This window comes from Silurus meridionalis, chromosome 12 (assembly GCF_014805685.1).
Source record: "Silurus meridionalis isolate SWU-2019-XX chromosome 12, ASM1480568v1, whole genome shotgun sequence".
NCBI lineage: Eukaryota > Metazoa > Chordata > Actinopteri > Siluriformes > Siluridae > Silurus > Silurus meridionalis.
This window is the reverse complement of record NC_060895.1, coordinates 17128-37852: the sequence shown is the minus strand read 5'-3', so window position 1 is coordinate 37852 and position 20725 is coordinate 17128. Positions and strand designations below refer to the sequence as shown.

The window sequence follows — 20725 nt, the reverse complement described above, 5'->3', positions numbered from 1 at the left end:
GACCATTGTCTCCCAAGATGTGAAGAGCGTTATTCGCCATGAACCTTGACACTTTCTCATGTACATCCTTTGTAAAAGAAAAAGTGTCACATAAAAGCAAATCAGTGTATGGCTTAACACTGTACACTGGTCTGCATAATTCAGTCCTTTAATGTTTTCTGAAAATAAGCTTAGTATGTGTCATTTGGACCTTTTGAATATACCAAAAAAGAAAAAGAAAATCTTACCATTTTATTTTATATTGGTTGGACAATGTTGCAGATTAAGAAAAAACACTACAAGGAAATTGTGATCAAGGATTCCTTCATGGCAATCTGAACACATAATGCCATGAAGGTATCAGATTCTTGTGTGCAGTATCTTCCTATATGAAGAACACTTAGGCCAGAGTCATTTTTAATCATACATTTAATAAATGTCACAATTTTATATGAGCCACCTTTCATTGGGAATAAGTGTAAGAATGTAGTGCTTAAATGTGATTAGCAGAGAGGTAAACATCGATTAAGATCACAGATAAGGATGAGTATCACTTCCGAGTGAAGAAAAGTAAAACCTATTTCAAAATCCTTTCACTTCAAGATCTGCATGTGGTCAGTACATGCTTGAAGAGAAGAAATGCTGGAACACAGCTCTTTAACACTGCAGCAGCACGTTTTGAAGTCAAACCCCGTAGATAATTAAAACACCAACAAAATACATCCATGACTTTTGCGCGTTCATTATTTGGCCTACACATGGTCACCAAAACAAAATCTAGGTTTCATTTGAGATCACTGGCTTGAACACTTGTTTTGTTATCATGATAGCTGAGCATGGTCTCTGACTGAATCCTTTACATTGTAATTCAAATTCAATTGAAACTTCATCTGATATTGACAAGAACCCCACTGGGTTTCCCAGCACCGTTTGAAAGCTAGAAGAGTAGATCCGAGCCACTCTTTGCCACAAGATGTGAGTTGCTTGCGGAGAGCAGAGTGGCGCAGCGGAAGCGTGCTGGGCCCATAACCCAGAGGTCGATGGATCGAAACCATCCTCTGCTAACTGTTACTTTTTAATACCTCAGTCCCATTCATCAATGGCACTCTGAACACATAATAGCATTGAGGTATCCGAATTCTGTGTTCAACATCTTCCTATATGCACATTTTCAGCTAGCCTAAGGACAGTTAGGCCAAAGTCTTTTTTAATCATACATGTAATAAATGCCGCATTATTTTATATGAGCCCCTTTTCATTGGGAATAGGGGTAAGAATGTCGTGCTCGCATGTGATTAGCAGAGAGGTGGACATAGATTGAGATCACATTTAAGGATGAGTATTACTTCAGAGTGGGAAAAAGTAAAAACCTATTTCCAGATCCTATTATTTCACTATCTGCATGTGATGAGTACATGGGTGGAAAGGACAAATGCTGGATTCGAATGACCTGCCAACTTTGTGCACCAAACAGAAAGATTGCCATTTCTTCTTTTTGATGCAGGCAAGCAGCAGTTGACTCATTGATGGATGTGGAAAACCTTCCATAATCAAGGCTGAGAGGATAAGGTGACGGACCTAATATCCGTTGGGGTGTCCCTGCGCCATGTTAAAATCATGCCTACTACATTTGTGATCTTAGTGTCTTACAAATTCCCCACAGATTGTTCCGCCAGAACACAGCTCTTTAACACTGCAACAGAACTATTTAAAGTCATCCACGTAGATAATTAAAACACCAACAAAATACATCCATGACTTTTGCGTTCATTATTTGGCCTACACATGGTCACCAAAACAAAATCTAGGTTTCATTTGAGATCACTGGCTTGAACACTTGTTTTGTTATCATGATAGCTAAGCATGGTCTCTCATTTGAACAAAATCAGGTTCCAGGAATGGCACAAAAGTGTGCAACTGTGTGGCTAAACCTGTGTGTAAATACAGTGCAAAGGGAAAAGAATGCAATGTCTTATCTGCTAGTATCCTCAGATTCCTTATTTTTCGTTTGTATGGTGGCATTTTATCTTCATAAGTCAATTAGGAGATGGCTCATTGATGAACCATGACACTCTCTGATTTACAGCGTTTGTGAAAGAAAAGTTGTCACCTAAAAGTAAATCAGTGTATTGCATAATGTGAACAAGTGAAAAGGACAGATATCACAACAATGCTGTACAGAGTACACTGATCTGCATAATCAGTCCTTTATTGTTTTCTGAAAATAAGCTTAGTATGTGTGTCTTGGACCTATCTGGTTGTTCGAGAAATACATGCAAATCATTACTTTTGACTAAAAAGGCTAAACTTGACAAACTGAAAGAAAAACTGTGTGCAGTGCAGGATAACCTTTGTATTCTATTTGACAAGAGCTCGTGAGACTGTTTAACATAAAGCTGAAACGAGCACTTTTTGACTAGCATTTACAGCGACCCTCGATCTCGACGGATCTAGGCTTTGGACCCGCTGATCAACATCTGCAGTATTAACGGAAGGAGATCTACTGTATTTGACCAAAATTATAACGTGGCAGCGGTGGGATTCGAACCCACGCCTCCAAAGAGACTGGAGCCTTAATCCAGCGCCTTAGACCGCTCGGCCACGCTACCAGTAGCGAGGCCGGGAGATGAGACCGCCAGCTTGTGGAGGAGATGCTGTCGCAGCCACCCATAACGTCAGTGTCATGCCCCAAACAGGCTTAACAAATGACTTTTGCTCGAGAACAAAGTGATACAAAAACACACAACAGGCTGTGCTGAATTGGTAGTCCATTGCATTGCCCTCTGATTGTCAACAATCATCCACATATAATAACAGGATTCAGACGCAAGTTTTTTTTGCCACTGTCGTTTTGCCACAGCTGCGACGATCCATTATGGAAACAGACAACCTTTGCAAAATAGACAGCAACAAATACAGCTTCGGGAAATTCCTCTAAAGGTAACGGCACACTTGCGTCTTCTGCCAATAGTACATTTTGGTTTGTTGTCTCAATTGGCCTCTTTAGGCCACTAAAGGCATGTACGTGGACAGCATGAAAGACGGAGGCCACAATCCCTAGGGAAGCCTTTGGAGGCAAGAAGTCGCAACGCTTACGCAAACTTTACAGCTTCAGTAAGTCCTCTAAACAGTCAAGTATGGCTTTACTGAGACAGATTATATCCTGAAGCCTTGTGATAGAAATAGCAAAAATAGCCAGAAGTAGTTGCAAATCGGCGACTAAGATTCAACCGTGCGACGAGGGTGGGACTCGAACCCACGCGTGCAAAGCACAATGGATTAGCAGTCCATCGCCTTAACCTCTCGGCCACCTCGTCCGATAAAGAGACCTGACGGCACTGCTGAAGAAACGAGGGGCTTTTCTTTTATTGCGCACAAAGAGGGTGCAGTGTGTCACGAGATGGGCCAAGGTTTATAGATAGCGGCACACTTGTGTCTTCTGCCGATGGTACATTTTGCTTTTTTGTCTTAGTTGGGCTCTTGAGCCCACTGGAGGCAAGTAAGTGGACAGTGAGAAAGAAGGTGAGCCACAATCCCTAGGGAAGCCTTTGGAGGCAAGAAGTCGCAACGCTTACGCAAACTTTACAGCTTCAGTAAGTCCTCTAAACAGTCAAGTATGGCTTTACTGAGACAGATTATATCCTGAAGCCTTGTGATAGAAATAGCAAAAATAGCCAGAAGTAGTTGCAAATCGGCGACTAAGATTCAACCGTGCGACGAGGGTGGGACTCGAACCCACGCGTGCAAAGAGACTGGAGCCTTAATCCAGCGCCTTAGACCGCTCGGCCACGCTACCAGTAGCGAGGCCGGAGATGAGACCGCCAGCTTGTGGAGGAGATGCTGTCGCAGCCACCCATAACGTCAGCGTCATGCCCCAAACAGGCTTAACAAATGACTTTTGCTCGAGAACAAAGTGATACAAAAACACACAACAGGCTGTGCTGAATTGGTAGTCCATTGCATTGCCCTCTGATTGTCAACAATCATCCACATATAATAACAGGATTCAGACGCAAGTTTTTTTTGCCACTGTCGTTTTGCCACAGCTGCGACGATCCATCATGGAAACAGACAACCTTTGCAAAATAGACAGCAACAAATACAGCTTCGGGAAATTCCTCTAAAGGTAACGGCACACTTGCGTCTTCTGCCAATAGTACATTTTGGTTTGTTGTCTCAATTGGCCTCTTTAGGCCACTAAAGGCATGTCGTGGACAGCATGAAAGACGGAGGCCACAATCCCTAGGGAAGCCTTTGGAGGCAAGAAGTCGCAACGCTTACGCAAACTTTACAGCTTCAGTAAGTCCTCTAAACAGTCAAGTATGGCTTTACTGAGACAGATTATATCCTGAAGCCTTGTGATAGAAATAGCAAAAATAGCCAGAAGTAGTTGCAAATCGGCGACTAAGATTCAACCGTGCGACGAGGGTGGGACTCGAACCCACGCGTGCAAAGCACAATGGATTAGCAGTCCATCGCCTTAACCTCTCGGCCACCTCGTCCGATAAAGAGACCTGACGGCACTGCTGAAGAAACGAGGGGCTTTTCTTTTATTGCGCACAAAGAGGGGTGCAGTGTGTCACGAGATGGGCCAAGGTTTATAGATAGCGGCACACTTGTGTCTTCTGCCGATGGTACATTTTGCTTTTTTGTCTTAGTTGGGCTCTTGAGCCCACTGGAGGCAAGTAAGTGGACAGTGAGAAAGAAGGTGAGCCACAATCCCTAGGAAACCTTTAAAGACAAAAAGTCGCAATTCACACAACGTTTAAAATACATCCTGGCAGCCGTGGGTAAACCCAGCACCTTAATCTACTTGGCCAAGCTACCTGTCGGCCAAGGACCCCTTTGGCCCGTGAAAGACCACAGTGCCTACACCAGACCTATTGTCACTCCTGCTTGCTGGATCTTTGAGCCTTGCAAACGAGCGGATTGTAAGAAGCAGAAAAACACTTTGGGATGCCAGGCATGCGATGTTCACTTGTGTTGTCGTTTGTACAGGATCTCGAATGGTACAAAAGTGTGCAAATGTGTGGTTAAATCTGTGTGTAAATAAAGTGCAAATGGGAAAAAAAATTAAACGTCCTTTCTGCTAGTATCCTCAGATTCCTTTTTTTTTCCTTTTCAACAGTGGCATGTTATCTTGATAATTCAATTAGGAGGTGGACCATTGTCTCCCAAGATGTGAAGAGCGTTATTCGCCATGAACCTTGACACTTTCTCATGTACATCCTTTGTAAAAGAAAAAGTGTCACATAAAAGCAAATCAGTGTATGGCTTAACACTGTACACTGGTCTGCATAATTCAGTCCTTTAATGTTTTCTGAAAATAAGCTTAGTATGTGTCATTTGGACCTTTTGAATATACCAAAAAAGAAAAAGAAAATCTTACCATTTTATTTTATATTGGTTGGACAATGTTGCAGATTAAGAAAAAACACTACAAGGAAATTGTGATCAAGGATTCCTTCATGGCAATCTGAACACATAATGCCATGAAGGTATCAGATTCTTGTGTGCAGTATCTTCCTATATGAAGAACACTTAGGCCAGAGTCATTTTTAATCATACATTTAATAAATGTCACAATTTTATATGAGCCACCTTTCATTGGGAATAAGTGTAAGAATGTAGTGCTTAAATGTGATTAGCAGAGAGGTAAACATCGATTAAGATCACAGATAAGGATGAGTATCACTTCCGAGTGAAGAAAAGTAAAACCTATTTCAAAATCCTTTCACTTCAAGATCTGCATGTGGTCAGTACATGCTTGAAGAGAAGAAATGCTGGAACACAGCTCTTTAACACTGCAGCAGCACGTTTTGAAGTCAACCCCGTAGATAATTAAAACACCAACAAAATACATCCATGACTTTTGCGCGTTCATTATTTGGCCTACACATGGTCACCAAAACAAAAATCTAGGTTTCATTTGAGATCACTGGCTTGAACACTTGTTTTGTTATCATGATAGCTGAGCATGGTCTCTGACTGAATCCTTTACATTGTAATTCAAATTCAATTGAAACTTCATCTGATATTGACAAGAACCCCACTGGGTTTCCCAGCACCGTTTGAAAGCTAGAAGAGTAGATCCGAGCCACTCTTTGCCACAAGATGTGAGTTGCTTGCGGAGAGCAGAGTGGCGCAGCGGAAGCGTGCTGGGCCCATAACCCAGAGGTCGATGGATCGAAACCATCCTCTGCTAACTGTTACCTTTTTAATACCTCAGTCCCATTCATCAATGGCACTCTGAACACATAATAGCATTGAGGTATCCGAATTCTGTGTTCAACATCTTCCTATATGCACATTTTCAGCTAGCCTAAGGACAGTTAGGCCAAAGTCTTTTTTAATCATACATGTAATAAATGCCGCATTATTTTATATGAGCCCCTTTTCATTGGGAATAGGGGTAAGAATGTCGTGCTCGCATGTGATTAGCAGAGAGGTGGACATAGATTGAGATCACATTTAAGGATGAGTATTACTTCAGAGTGGGAAAAAGTAAAAACCTATTTCCAGATCCTATTATTTCACTATCTGCATGTGATGAGTACATGGGTGGAAAGGACAAATGCTGGATTCGAATGACCTGCCAACTTTGTGCACCAAACAGAAAGATTGCCATTTCTTCTTTTTGATGCAGGCAAGCAGCAGTTGACTCATTGATGGATGTGGAAAACCTTCCATAATCAAGGCTGAGAGGATAAGGTGACGGACCTAATATCCGTTGGGGTGTCCCTGCGCCATGTTAAAATCATGCCTACTACATTTGTGATCTTAGTGTCTTACAAATTCCCCACAGATTGTTCCGCCAGAACACAGCTCTTTAACACTGCAACAGAACTATTTAAAGTCATCCACGTAGATAATTAAAACACCAACAAAATACATCCATGACTTTTGCGCGTTCATTATTTGGCCTACACATGGTCACCAAAACAAAAATCTAGGTTTCATTTGAGATCACTGGCTTGAACACTTGTTTTGTTATCATGATAGCTAAGTGTTTTCTGAAAATAAGCTTAGTATGTGTGTCTTGGACCTATCTGGTTGTTCGGAGAAATACATGCAAATCATTACTTTTTGACTAAAAGGCTAAACTTGACAAACTGAAAGAAAAACTGTGTGCAGTGCAGGATAACCTTTGTATTCTATTTGACAAGAGCTCGTGAGACTGTTTAACATAAAGCTGAAACGAGCACTTTTTGACTAGCATTTACAGCGACCCTCGATCTCGACGGATCTAGGCTTTGGACCCGCTGATCAACATCTGCAGTATTAACGGAAGGAGATCTACTGTATTTGACCAAAATTACAACGTGGCAGCGGTGGGATTCGAACCCACGCCTCCAAAGAGACTGGAGCCTTAATCCAGCGCCTTAGACCGCTCGGCCACGCTACCAGTAGCGAGGCCGGGAGATGAGACCGCCAGCTTGTGGAGGAGATGCTGTCGCAGCCACCCATAACGTCAGTGTCATGCCCCAAACAGGCTTAACAAATGACTTTTGCTCGAGAACAAAGTGATACAAAAACACACAACAGGCTGTGCTGAATTGGTAGTCCATTGCATTGCCCTCTGATTGTCAACAATCATCCACATATAATAACAGGATTCAGACGCAAGTTTTTTTTGCCACTGTCGTTTTGCCACAGCTGCGACGATCCATCATGGAAACAGACAACCTTTGCAAAATAGACAGCAACAAATACAGCTTCGGGGAAATTCCTCTAAAGGTAACGGCACACTTGCGTCTTCTGCCAATAGTACATTTTGGTTTGTTGTCTCAATTGGCCTCTTTAGGCCACTAAAGGCATGTACGTGGACAGCATGAAAGACGGAGGCCACAATCCCTAGGGAAGCCTTTGGAGGCAAGAAGTCGCAACGCTTACGCAAACTTTACAGCTTCAGTAAGTCCTCTAAACAGTCAAGTATGGCTTTACTGAGACAGATTATATCCTGAAGCCTTGTGATAGAAATAGCAAAAATAGCCAGAAGTAGTTGCAAATCGGCGACTAAGATTCAACCGTGCGACGAGGGTGGGACTCGAACCCACGCGTGCAAAGCACAATGGATTAGCAGTCCATCGCCTTAACCTCTCGGCCACCTCGTCCGATAAAGAGACCTGACGGCACTGCTGAAGAAACGAGGGGCTTTTCTTTTATTGCGCACAAAAGAGGGGTGCAGTGTGTCACGAGATGGGCCAAGGTTTATAGATAGCGGCACACTTGTGTCTTCTGCCGATGGTACATTTTGCTTTTTTGTCTTAGTTGGGCTCTTGAGCCCACTGGAGGCAAGTAAGTGGACAGTGAGAAAGAAGGTGAGCCACAATCCCTAGGGAAGCCTTTGGAGGCAAGAAGTCGCAACGCTTACGCAAACTTTACAGCTTCAGTAAGTCCTCTAAACAGTCAAGTATGGCTTTACTGAGACAGATTATATCCTGAAGCCTTGTGATAGAAATAGCAAAAATAGCCAGAAGTAGTTGCAAATCGGCGACTAAGATTCAACCGTGCGACGAGGGTGGGACTCGAACCCACGCGTGCAAAGCACAATGGATTAGCAGTCCATCGCCTTAACCTCTCGGCCACCTCGTCCGATAAAGAGACCTGACGGCACTGCTGAAGAAACGAGGGGCTTTTCTTTTATTGCGCACAAAAGAGGGGTGCAGTGTGTCACGAGATGGGCCAAGGTTTATAGATAGCGGCACACTTGTGTCTTCTGCCGATGGTACATTTTGCTTTGTTGTCTCAATTGGCCTCTTTAGGCCACTAAAGGCATGTCGTGGACAGCATGAAAGACGGAGGCCACAATCCCTAGGGAAGCCTTTGGAGGCAAGAAGTCGCAACGCTTACGCAAACTTTACAGCTTCAGTAAGTCCTCTAAACAGTCAAGTATGGCTTTACTGAGACAGATTATATCCTGAAGCCTTGTGATAGAAATAGCAAAAATAGCCAGAAGTAGTTGCAAATCGGCGACTAAGATTCAACCGTGCGACGAGGGTGGGACTCGAACCCACGCGTGCAAAGCACAATGGATTAGCAGTCCATCGCCTTAACCTCTCGGCCACCTCGTCCGATAAAGAGACCTGACGGCACTGCTGAAGAAACGAGGGGCTTTTCTTTTATTGCGCACAAAGAGGGGTGCAGTGTGTCACGAGATGGGCCAAGGTTTATAGATAGCGGCACACTTGTGTCTTCTGCCGATGGTACATTTTGCTTTTTTGTCTTAGTTGGGCTCTTGAGCCCACTGGAGGCAAGTAAGTGGACAGTGAGAAAGAAGGTGAGCCACAATCCCTAGGAAACCTTTAAAGACAAAAAGTCGCAATTCACACAACGTTTAAAATACATCCTGGCAGCCGTGGGTAAACCCAGCACCTTAATCTACTTGGCCAAGCTACCTGTCGGCCAAGGACCCCTTTGGCCCGTGAAAGACCACAGTGCCTACACCAGACCTATTGTCACTCCTGCTTGCTGGATCTTTGAGCCTTGCAAACGAGCGGATTGTAAGAAGCAGAAAAACACTTTGGGATGCCAGGCATGCGATGTTCACTTGTGTTGTCGTTTGTACAGGATCTGATTCCTCGAATGGTACAAAAGTGTGCAAATGTGTGGTTAAATCTGTGTGTAAATAAAGTGCAAATGGGAAAAAAAATTAAACGTCCTTTCTGCTAGTATCCTCAGATTCCTTTTTTTTTCCTTTTCAACAGTGGCATGTTATCTTGATAATTCAATTAGGAGGTGGACCATTGTCTCCCAAGATGTGAAGAGCGTTATTCGCCATGAACCTTGACACTTTCTCATGTACATCCTTTGTAAAAGAAAAAGTGTCACATAAAAGCAAATCAGTGTATGGCTTAACACTGTACACTGGTCTGCATAATTCAGTCCTTTAATGTTTTCTGAAAATAAGCTTAGTATGTGTCATTTGGACCTTTTGAATATACCAAAAAAAAGAAAAAAAGAAAATCTTACCATTTTATTTTATATTGGTTGGACAATGTTGCAGATTAAGAAAAAACACTACAAGGAAATTGTGATCAAGGATTCCTTCATGGCAATCTGAACACATAATGCCATGAAGGTATCAGATTCTTGTGTGCAGTATCTTCCTATATGAAGAACACTTAGGCCAGAGTCATTTTAATCATACATTTAATAAATGTCACAATTTTATATGAGCCACCTTTCATTGGGAATAAGTGTAAGAATGTAGTGCTTAAATGTGATTAGCAGAGAGGTAAACATCGATTAAGATCACAGATAAGGATGAGTATCACTTCCGAGTGAAGAAAAGTAAAACCTATTTCAAAATCCTTTCACTTCAAGATCTGCATGTGGTCAGTACATGCTTGAAGAGAAGAAATGCTGGAACACAGCTCTTTAACACTGCAGCAGCACGTTTTGAAGTCAACCCCGTAGATAATTAAAACACCAACAAAATACATCCATGACTTTTGCGTTCATTATTTGGCCTACACATGGTCACCAAAACAAAAATCTAGGTTTCATTTGAGATCACTGGCTTGAACACTTGTTTTGTTATCATGATAGCTGAGCATGGTCTCTGACTGAATCCTTTACATTGTAATTCAAATTCAATTGAAACTTCATCTGATATTGACAAGAACCCCACTGGGTTTCCCAGCACCGTTTGAAAGCTAGAAGAGTAGATCCGAGCCACTCTTTGCCACAAGATGTGAGTTGCTTGCGGAGAGCAGAGTGGCGCAGCGGAAGCGTGCTGGGCCCATAACCCAGAGGTCGATGGATCGAAACCATCCTCTGCTAACTGTTACCTTTTTAATACCTCAGTCCCATTCATCAATGGCACTCTGAACACATAATAGCATTGAGGTATCCGAATTCTGTGTTCAACATCTTCCTATATGCACATTTTCAGCTAGCCTAAGGACAGTTAGGCCAAAGTCTTTTTTAATCATACATGTAATAAATGCCGCATTATTTTATATGAGCCCCTTTTCATTGGGAATAGGGGTAAGAATGTCGTGCTCGCATGTGATTAGCAGAGAGGTGGACATAGATTGAGATCACATTTAAGGATGAGTATTACTTCAGAGTGGGAAAAAGTAAAAACCTATTTCCAGATCCTATTATTTCACTATCTGCATGTGATGAGTACATGGGTGGAAAGGACAAATGCTGGATTCGAATGACCTGCCAACTTTGTGCACCAAACAGAAAGATTGCCATTTCTTCTTTTTGATGCAGGCAAGCAGCAGTTGACTCATTGATGGATGTGGAAAACCTTCCATAATCAAGGCTGAGAGGATAAGGTGACGGACCTAATATCCGTTGGGGTGTCCCTGCGCCATGTTAAAATCATGCCTACTACATTTGTGATCTTAGTGTCTTACAAATTCCCCACAGATTGTTCCGCCAGAACACAGCTCTTTAACACTGCAACAGAACTATTTAAAGTCATCCACGTAGATAATTAAAACACCAACAAAATACATCCATGACTTTTGCGCGTTCATTATTTGGCCTACACATGGTCACCAAAACAAAAATCTAGGTTTCATTTGAGATCACTGGCTTGAACACTTGTTTTGTTATCATGATAGCTGAGCATGGTCTCTGACTGAATCCTTTACATTGTAATTCAAATGAAACTTCATCTGATATTGACAAGAACCCCACTGGGTTTCCCAGCACCGTTTGAAAGCTAGAAGAGTAGATCCGAGCCACTCTTTGCCACAAGATGTGAGTCCCGTCTTGGTTGCTTGCGGAGAGCAGAGTGGCGCAGCGGAAGCGTGCTGGGCCCATAACCCAGAGGTCGATGGATCGAAACCATCCTCTGCTAACTGTTACCTTTTTAATACCTCAGTCCCATTCATCAATGGCACTCTGAACACATAATAGCATTGAGGTATCCGAATTCTGTGTTCAACATCTTCCTATATGCACATTTTCAGCTAGCCTAAGGACAGTTAGGCCAAAGTCTTTTTTAATCATACATTTAATAAATGTCACAATTTTATATGAGCCACCTTTCATTGGGAATAAGTGTAAGAATGTAGTGCTTAAATGTGATTAGCAGAGAGGTAAACATCGATTAAGATCACAGATAAGGATGAGTATCACTTCAGTGAAGAAAAGTAAAACCTATTTCCAGATCCTATTATTTCACTATCTGCATGTGATGAGTACATGGGTGGAAAGGACAAATGCTGGATTCGAATGACCTGCCAACTTTGTGCACCAAACAGAAAGATTGCCATTTCTTCTTTTTGATGCAGGCAAGCAGCAGTTGACTCATTGATGGATGTGGAAAACCTTCCATAATCAAGGCTGAGAGGATAAGGTGACGGACCTAATATCCGTTGGGGTGTCCCTGCGCCATGTTAAAATCATGCCTACTACATTTGTGATCTTAGTGTCTTACAAATTCCCCACAGATTGTTCCGCCAGAACACAGCTCTTTAACACTGCAGCAGCACTATTTAAAGTCATCCACGTAGATAATTAAACCGCAAACGAAATATGTCTTCTACATTTGCGTGTTCAACATGTGACCTAGACAATGGTCACCAAGGCAAGAGGCATCAATCCCTGGCTGTCAGGATGGCCGAGCAGTCTAAGTTCAGGTCGCAGTCTCCTCTGGGCGTGGGTTTGAATCCACTTCTGACAGATGTGTACCTTGTTGCTCAGTTTTTCTGAACTGTGCCCATGCAGGGGAGACTTGTTGAGTTGATACTGAAAAAACATGAGCGAAAAATATTCAACATGCTGACTCTGTTCGATTCTACAGTTTGCTTGGATAATGCTCAAGTCTTCTGCTGCTAGTTTGATATTGAAATATTTTGGCAAAATTTAACTGAATATCGAAGACTCTACCAAATGCTTGAGCATGTCTTTGGACAAAAATAGTTGAAACCTCGCTGTGACACACCAGTCTAGCTTTCATTTGACATCACTGGCTTGAACACTTGTTTTGTTATCATGATAGCTAAGTGTTTTCTGAAAATAAGCTTAGTATGTGTGTCTTGGACCTATCTGGTTGTTCGGAGAAATACATGCAAATCATTACTTTTTGACTAAAAAGGCTAAACTTGACAAACTGAAAGAAAAACTGTGTGCAGTGCAGGATAACCTTTGTATTCTATTTGACAAGAGCTCGTGAGACTGTTTAACATAAAGCTGAAACGAGCACTTTTTGACTAGCATTTACAGCGACCCTCGATCTCGACGGATCTAGGCTTTGGACCCGCTGATCAACATCTGCAGTATTAACGGAAGGAGATCTACTGTATTTGACCAAAATTACAACGTGGCAGCGGTGGGATTCGAACCCACGCCTCCAAAGAGACTGGAGCCTTAATCCAGCGCCTTAGACCGCTCGGCCACGCTACCAGTAGCGAGGCCGGGAGATGAGACCGCCAGCTTGTGGAGGAGATGCTGTCGCAGCCACCCATAACGTCAGTGTCATGCCCCAAACAGGCTTAACAAATGACTTTTGCTCGAGAACAAAGTGATACAAAAACACACAACAGGCTGTGCTGAATTGGTAGTCCATTGCATTGCCCTCTGATTGTCAACAATCATCCACATATAATAACAGGATTCAGACGCAAGTTTTTTTTGCCACTGTCGTTTTGCCACAGCTGCGACGATCCATCATGGAAACAGACAACCTTTGCAAAATAGACAGCAACAAATACAGCTTTGGGAAATTCCTCTAAAGGTAACGGCACACTTGCGTCTTCTGCCAATAGTACATTTTGGTTTGTTGTCTCAATTGGCCTCTTTAGGCCACTAAAGGCATGTACGTGGACAGCATGAAAGACGGAGGCCACAATCCCTAGGGAAGCCTTTGGAGGCAAGAAGTCGCAACGCTTACGCAAACTTTACAGCTTCAGTAAGTCCTCTAAACAGTCAAGTATGGCTTTACTGAGACAGATTATATCCTGAAGCCTTGTGATAGAAATAGCAAAAATAGCCAGAAGTAGTTGCAAATCGGCGACTAAGATTCAACCGTGCGACGAGGGTGGGACTCGAACCCACGCGTGCAAAGCACAATGGATTAGCAGTCCATCGCCTTAACCTCTCGGCCACCTCGTCCGATAAAGAGACCTGACGGCACTGCTGAAGAAACGAGGGGCTTTTCTTTTATTGCGCACAAAGAGGGGTGCAGTGTGTCACGAGATGGGCCAAGGTTTATAGATAGCGGCACACTTGTGTCTTCTGCCGATGGTACATTTTGCTTTTTTGTCTTAGTTGGGCTCTTGAGCCCACTGGAGGCAAGTAAGTGGACAGTGAGAAAGAAGGTGAGCCACAATCCCTAGGAAACCTTTAAAGACAAAAGTCGCAATTCACACAACGTTTAAAATACATCCTGGCAGCCGTGGGTAAACCCAGCACCTTAATCTACTTGGCCAAGCTACCTGTCGGCCAAGGACCCCTTTGGCCCGTGAAAGACCACAGTGCCTACACCAGACCTATTGTCACTCCTGCTTGCTGGATCTTTGAGCCTTGCAAACGAGCGGATTGTAAGAAGCAGAAAAACACTTTGGGATGCCAGGCATGCGATGTTCACTTGTGTTGTCGTTTGTACAGGATCTGATTCCTCGAATGGTACAAAAGTGTGCAAATGTGTGGTTAAATCTGTGTGTAAATAAAGTGCAAATGGGAAAAAAAATTAAACGTCCTTTCTGCTAGTATCCTCAGATTCCTTTTTTTTTCCTTTTCAACAGTGGCATGTTATCTTGATAATTCAATTAGGAGGTGGACCATTGTCTCCCAAGATGTGAAGAGCGTTATTCGCCATGAACCTTGACACTTTCTCATGTACATCCTTTGTAAAAGAAAAAGTGTCACATAAAAGCAAATCAGTGTATGGCTTAACACTGTACACTGGTCTGCATAATTCAGTCCTTTAATGTTTTCTGAAAATAAGCTTAGTATGTGTCATTTGGACCTTTTGAATATACCAAAAAAAAGAAAAAAAGAAAATCTTACCATTTTATTTTATATTGGTTGGACAATGTTGCAGATTAAGAAAAAACACTACAAGGAAATTGTGATCAAGGATTCCTTCATGGCAATCTGAACACATAATGCCATGAAGGTATCAGATTCTTGTGTGCAATATCTTCCTATATGCACATTTTCAGCTAGCCTAAGGACAGTTAGGCCAAAGTCTTTTAATCATACATGTAATAAATGCCGCATTATTTTATATGAGCCACCTTTCATTGGGAATAGGGGTAAGAATGTCGTGCTCGCATGTGATTAGCAGAGAGGTGGACATAGATTGAGATCACATTTAAGGATGAGTATTACTTCAGAGTGGGAAAAAGTAAAAACCTATTTCCAGATCCTATTATTTCACTATCTGCATGTGATGAGTACATGGGTGGAAAGGACAAATGCTGGATTCGAATGACCTGCCAACTTTGTGCACCAAACAGAAAGATTGCCATTTCTTCTTTTTGATGCAGGCAAGCAGCAGTTGACTCATTGATGGATGTGGAAAACCTTCCATAATCAAGGCTGAGAGGATAAGGTGACGGACCTAATATCCGTTGGGGTGTCCCTGCGCCATGTTAAAATCATGCCTACTACATTTGTGATCTTAGTGTCTTACAAATTCCCCACAGATTGTTCCGCCAGAACACAGCTCTTTAACACTGCAGCAGCACGTTTTGAAGTCAACCCGTAGATAATTAAAACACCAACAAAATACATCCATGACTTTTGCGTTCATTATTTGGCCTACACATGGTCACCAAAACAAAATCTAGGTTTCATTTGAGATCACTGGCTTGAACACTTGTTTTGTTATCATGATAGCTGAGCATGGTCTCTGACTGAATCCTTTACATTGTAATTCAAATTCAATTGAAACTTCATCTGATATTGACAAGAACCCCACTGGGTTTCCCAGCACCGTTTGAAAGCTAGAAGAGTAGATCCGAGCCACTCTTTGCCACAAGATGTGAGTTGCTTGCGGAGAGCAGAGTGGCGCAGCGGAAGCGTGCTGGGCCCATAACCCAGAGGTCGATGGATCGAAACCATCCTCTGCTAACTGTTACTTTTTAATACCTCAGTCCCATTCATCAATGGCACTCTGAACACATAATAGCATTGAGGTATCCGAATTCTGTGTTCAACATCTTCCTATATGCACATTTTCAGCTAGCCTAAGGACAGTTAGGCCAAAGTCTTTTTTAATCATACATGTAATAAATGCCGCATTATTTTATATGAGCCCCTTTTCATTGGGAATAGGGGTAAGAATGTCGTGCTCGCATGTGATTAGCAGAGAGGTGGACATAGATTGAGATCACATTTAAGGATGAGTATTACTTCAGAGTGGGAAAAAGTAAAAACCTATTTCCAGATCCTATTATTTCACTATCTGCATGTGATGAGTACATGGGTGGAAAGGACAAATGCTGGATTCGAATGACCTGCCAACTTTGTGCACCAAACAGAAAGATTGCCATTTCTTCTTTTTGATGCAGGCAAGCAGCAGTTGACTCATTGATGGATGTGGAAAACCTTCCATAATCAAGGCTGAGAGGATAAGGTGACGGACCTAATATCCGTTGGGGTGTCCCTGCGCCATGTTAAAATCATGCCTACTACATTTGTGATCTTAGTGTCTTACAAATTCCCCACAGATTGTTCCGCCAGAACACAGCTCTTTAACACTGCAACAGAACTATTTAAAGTCATCCACGTAGATAATTAAAACACCAACAAAATACATCCATGACTTTTGCGCGTTCATTATTTGGCCTACACATGGTCACCAAAACAAAAATCTAGGTTTCATTTGAGATCACTGGCTTGAACACTTGTTTTGTTATCATGATAGCTGAGCATGGTCTCTGACTGAATCCTTTACATTGTAATTCAAATTCAATTGAAACTTCATCTGATATTGACAAGAACCCCACTGGGTTTCCCAGCACCGTTTGAAAGCTAGAAGAGTAGATCCGAGCCACTCTTTGCCACAAGATGTGAGTCCCGTCTTGGTTGCTTGCGGAGAGCAGAGTGGCGCAGCGGAAGCGTGCTGGGCCCATAACCCAGAGGTCGATGGATCGAAACCATCCTCTGCTAACTGTTACTTTTTAATACCTCAGTCCCATTCATCAATGGCACTCTGAACACATAATGCCATGAAGGTATCAGAGTCTTGTGTGCAGTATCTTCCTATATGAAGAACACTTAGGCCAGAGTCATTTTAATCATACATGTAATAAATGCCGCATTATTTTATATGAGCCACCTTTCATTGGGAATAAGTGTAAGAATGTAGTGCTTAAATGTGATTAGCAGAGAGGTGGACATAGATTGAGATCACATTTAAGGATGAGTATTACTTCAGAGTGGGAAAAAGTAAAACCTATTTCAAAATCCTTTCACTTCAAGATCTGCATGTGGTCAGTACATGCTTGAAGAGAAGAAATGCTGGAACACAGCTCTTTAACACTGCAACAGAACTATTTAAAGTCATCCACGTAGATAATTAAAACACCAACAAAATACATCCATGACTTTTGCGCGTTCATTATTTGGCCTACACATGGTCACCAAAACAAAATCTAGGTTTCATTTGAGATCACTGGCTTGAACACTTGTTTTGTTATCATGATAGCTGAGCATGGTCTCTGACTGAATCCTTTACATTGTAATTCAAATTCAATTGAAACTTCATCTGATATTGACAAGAACCCCACTGGGTTTCCCAGCACCGTTTGAAAGCTAGAAGAGTAGATCCGAGCCACTCTTTGCCACAAGATGTGAGTCCGTCTTGGTTGCTTGCGGAGAGCAGAGTGGCGCAGCGGAAGCGTGCTGGGCCCATAACCCAGAGGTCGATGGATCGAAACCATCCTCTGCTAACTGTTACCTTTTAATACCTCAGTCCCATTCATCAATGGCACTCTGAACACATAATAGCATTGAGGTATCCGAATTCTGTGTTCAACATCTTCCTATATGAAGAACACTTAGGCCAGAGTCATTTTAATCATACATTTAATAAATGTCACAATTTTATATGAGCCCCTTTTCATTGGGAATAGGGGTAAGAATGTCGTGCTCGCATGTGATTAGCAGAGAGGTAAACATCGATTAAGATCACAGATAAGGATGAGTATCACTTCAGTGAAGAAAAGTAAAACCTATTTCAAAATCCTTTCACTTCAAGATCTGCATGTGGTCAGTACATGCTTGAAGAGAAGAAATGCTGGAACACAGCTCTTTAACACTGCAGCAGCACTATTTAAAGTCATCCACGTAGATAATTAAAACACCAACAAAATACATCCATGACTTTTGCGTTCATTATTTGGCCTACACATGGTCACCAAAACAAAATCTAGGTTTCATTTGAGATCACTGGCTTGAACACTTGTTTTGTTATCATGATAGCTAAGCATGGTCTCTCATTTGAACAAAATCAGGTTCCAGGAATGGCACAAAAGTGTGCAAATGTGTGGTTAAATCTGTGTGTAAATAAAGTGCAAATGGGAAAAAAAATTAAACGTCCTTTCTGCTAGTATCCTCAGATTCCTTTTTTTTTCCTTTTCAACAGTGGCATGTTATCTTGATAATTCAATTAGGAGGTGGACCATTGTCTCCCAAGATGTGAAGAGCGTTATTCGCCATGAACCTTGACACTTTCTCATGTACATCCTTTGTAAAAGAAAAAGTGTCACATAAAAGCAAATCAGTGTATGGCTTAACACTGTACACTGGTCTGCATAATTCAGTCCTTTAATGTTTTCTGAAAATAAGCTTAGTATGTGTCATTTGGACCTTTTGAATATACCAAAAAAGAAAAAAGAAAATCTTACCATTTTATTTTATATTGGTTGGACAATGTTGCAGATTAAGAAAAAACACTACAAGGAAATTGTGATCAAGGATTCCTTCATGGCAATCTGAACACATAATAGCATTGAGGTATCCGAATTCTGTGTTCAACATCTTCCTATATGAAGAACACTTAGGCCAGAGTCATTTTAATCATACATTTAATAAATGTCACAATTTTATATGAGCCACCTTTCATTGGGAATAGGGGTAAGAATGTCGTGCTCGCATGTGATTAGCAGAGAGGTGGACATAGATTGAGATCACATTTAAGGATGAGTATTACTTCAGAGTGGGAAAAAGTAAAAACCTATTTCCAGATCCTATTATTTCACTATCTGCATGTGATGAGTACATGGGTGGAAAGGACAAATGCTGGATTCGAATGACCTGCCAACTTTGTGCACCAAACAGAAAGATTGCCATTTCTTCTTTTTGATGCAGGCAAGCAGCAGTTGACTCATTGATGGATGTGGAAAACCTTCCATAATCAAGGCTGAGAGGATAAGGTGACGGACCTAATATCCGTTGGGGTGTCCCTGCGCCATGTTAAAATCATGCCTACTACATTTGTGATCTTAGTGTCTTACAAATTCCCCACAGATTGTTCCGCCAGAACACAGCTCTTTAACACTGCAACAGAACTATTTAAAGTCATCCACGTAGATAATTAAAACACCAACAAAATACATCCATGACTTTTGCGTTCATTATTTGGCCTACACATGGTCACCAAAACAAAAATCTAGGTTTCATTTGAGATCACTGGCTTGAACACTTGTTTTGTTATCATGATAGCTGAGCATGGTCTCTGACTGAATCCTTTACATTGTAATTCAAATTCAATTGAAACTTCATCTGATATTGACAAGAACCCCACTGGGTTTCCCAGCACCGTTTGAAAGCTAGAAGAGTAGATCCGAGCCACAAGATGTGAGTCCCGTCTTGGTTGCTTGCGGAGAGCAGAGTGGCGCAGCGGAAGCGTGCTGGGCCCATAACCCAGAGGTCGATGGATCGAAACCATCCTCTGCTAACTGTTACCTTTTTAATACCTCAGTCCCATTCATCAATGGCACTCTGAACACATAATAGCATTGAGGTATCCGAATTCTGTGTTCAACATCTTCCTATATGCACATTTTCAGCTAGCCTAAGGACAGTTAGGCCAAAGTCTTTTAATCATACATTTAATAAATGTCACAATTTTATATGAGCCACCTTTCATTGGGAATAAGTGTAAGAATGTATTGCTTAAATGTGATTAGCAGAGAGGTGGACATAGATTGAGATCACATTTAAGGATGAGTATCACTTCAGTGAAGAAAAGTAAAACCTATTTCAAAATCCTTTCACTTCAAGATCTGCATGTGGTCAGTACATGCTTGAAGAGAAGAAATGCTGGAACACAGCTCTTTAACACTGCAGCAGCACGTTTTGAAGTCAACCCCGTAGATAATTAAAACACCAACAAAATACATCCATGACTTTTGCGTTCATTATTTGGCCTACACATGGTCACCAAAACAAAATCTAGGTTTCATTTGAGATCACTGGCTTGAACACTTGTTTTGTTATCATGATAGCTAAGCATGGTCTCTCATTTGAACAGAATCTGGTTCCAGGAATGGCACAAAAGTGTGCAACTGTGTGGCTAAATCTGTGTGTAAATAAAGTGCAAAGGGAAAAGAATGCAATGTCTTATCTGCTAGTATCCTCAGATTCCTTATTTTTTCGTTTGTATGGTGGCATTTTATCTTCATAAGTCAATTAGGAGATGGCTCATTGATGAACCATGACACTCTCTGATTTACAGCGTTTGTGAAAGAAAAGTTGTCACCTAAAAGTAAATCAGTGTATTGCATAATGTGAACAAGTGAAAAGGACAGATATCACAACAATGCTG

At 41.8% G+C, this 20725-nt stretch overlaps 17 non-coding genes across 17 annotated transcripts; 8 read left to right on the top strand and 9 right to left on the bottom strand.

Moving 5' to 3' along the window:
- Window positions 1-971: 971 nt before the first annotated feature.
- trnam-cau lies at window positions 972-1043 on the top strand. The gene has a single exon. It is a non-coding gene; the product is annotated as a tRNA-Met (tRNA).
- A 1463-nt stretch (window positions 1044-2506) lies between these two features.
- trnal-aag lies at window positions 2507-2588 on the bottom strand. Its single transcript has one exon. It is a non-coding gene; the product is annotated as a tRNA-Leu (tRNA).
- A 626-nt stretch (window positions 2589-3214) lies between these two features.
- On the bottom strand, window positions 3215-3296 carry trnas-gcu. The gene has a single exon. It is a non-coding gene; the product is annotated as a tRNA-Ser (tRNA).
- A 1103-nt stretch (window positions 3297-4399) lies between these two features.
- trnas-gcu lies at window positions 4400-4481 on the bottom strand. The gene has a single exon. It is a non-coding gene; the product is annotated as a tRNA-Ser (tRNA).
- Window positions 4482-6112: 1631 nt separating this feature from the next.
- trnam-cau lies at window positions 6113-6184 on the top strand. Its single transcript has one exon. It is a non-coding gene; the product is annotated as a tRNA-Met (tRNA).
- A 1118-nt stretch (window positions 6185-7302) lies between these two features.
- On the bottom strand, window positions 7303-7384 carry trnal-aag. The gene has a single exon. It is a non-coding gene; the product is annotated as a tRNA-Leu (tRNA).
- Window positions 7385-8011: 627 nt separating this feature from the next.
- trnas-gcu lies at window positions 8012-8093 on the bottom strand. Its single transcript has one exon. It is a non-coding gene; the product is annotated as a tRNA-Ser (tRNA).
- Window positions 8094-8492: 399 nt separating this feature from the next.
- On the bottom strand, window positions 8493-8574 carry trnas-gcu. Its single transcript has one exon. It is a non-coding gene; the product is annotated as a tRNA-Ser (tRNA).
- A 397-nt stretch (window positions 8575-8971) lies between these two features.
- On the bottom strand, window positions 8972-9053 carry trnas-gcu. The gene has a single exon. It is a non-coding gene; the product is annotated as a tRNA-Ser (tRNA).
- Window positions 9054-10692: 1639 nt separating this feature from the next.
- Window positions 10693-10764, top strand: trnam-cau. Its single transcript has one exon. It is a non-coding gene; the product is annotated as a tRNA-Met (tRNA).
- A 964-nt stretch (window positions 10765-11728) lies between these two features.
- trnam-cau lies at window positions 11729-11800 on the top strand. The gene has a single exon. It is a non-coding gene; the product is annotated as a tRNA-Met (tRNA).
- Window positions 11801-13268: 1468 nt separating this feature from the next.
- Window positions 13269-13350, bottom strand: trnal-aag. Its single transcript has one exon. It is a non-coding gene; the product is annotated as a tRNA-Leu (tRNA).
- A 626-nt stretch (window positions 13351-13976) lies between these two features.
- On the bottom strand, window positions 13977-14058 carry trnas-gcu. The gene has a single exon. It is a non-coding gene; the product is annotated as a tRNA-Ser (tRNA).
- Window positions 14059-15951: 1893 nt separating this feature from the next.
- Window positions 15952-16023, top strand: trnam-cau. The gene has a single exon. It is a non-coding gene; the product is annotated as a tRNA-Met (tRNA).
- Window positions 16024-16992: 969 nt separating this feature from the next.
- Window positions 16993-17064, top strand: trnam-cau. Its single transcript has one exon. It is a non-coding gene; the product is annotated as a tRNA-Met (tRNA).
- Window positions 17065-17774: 710 nt separating this feature from the next.
- trnam-cau lies at window positions 17775-17846 on the top strand. The gene has a single exon. It is a non-coding gene; the product is annotated as a tRNA-Met (tRNA).
- Window positions 17847-19783: 1937 nt separating this feature from the next.
- trnam-cau lies at window positions 19784-19855 on the top strand. Its single transcript has one exon. It is a non-coding gene; the product is annotated as a tRNA-Met (tRNA).
- Window positions 19856-20725: the final 870 nt, after the last annotated feature.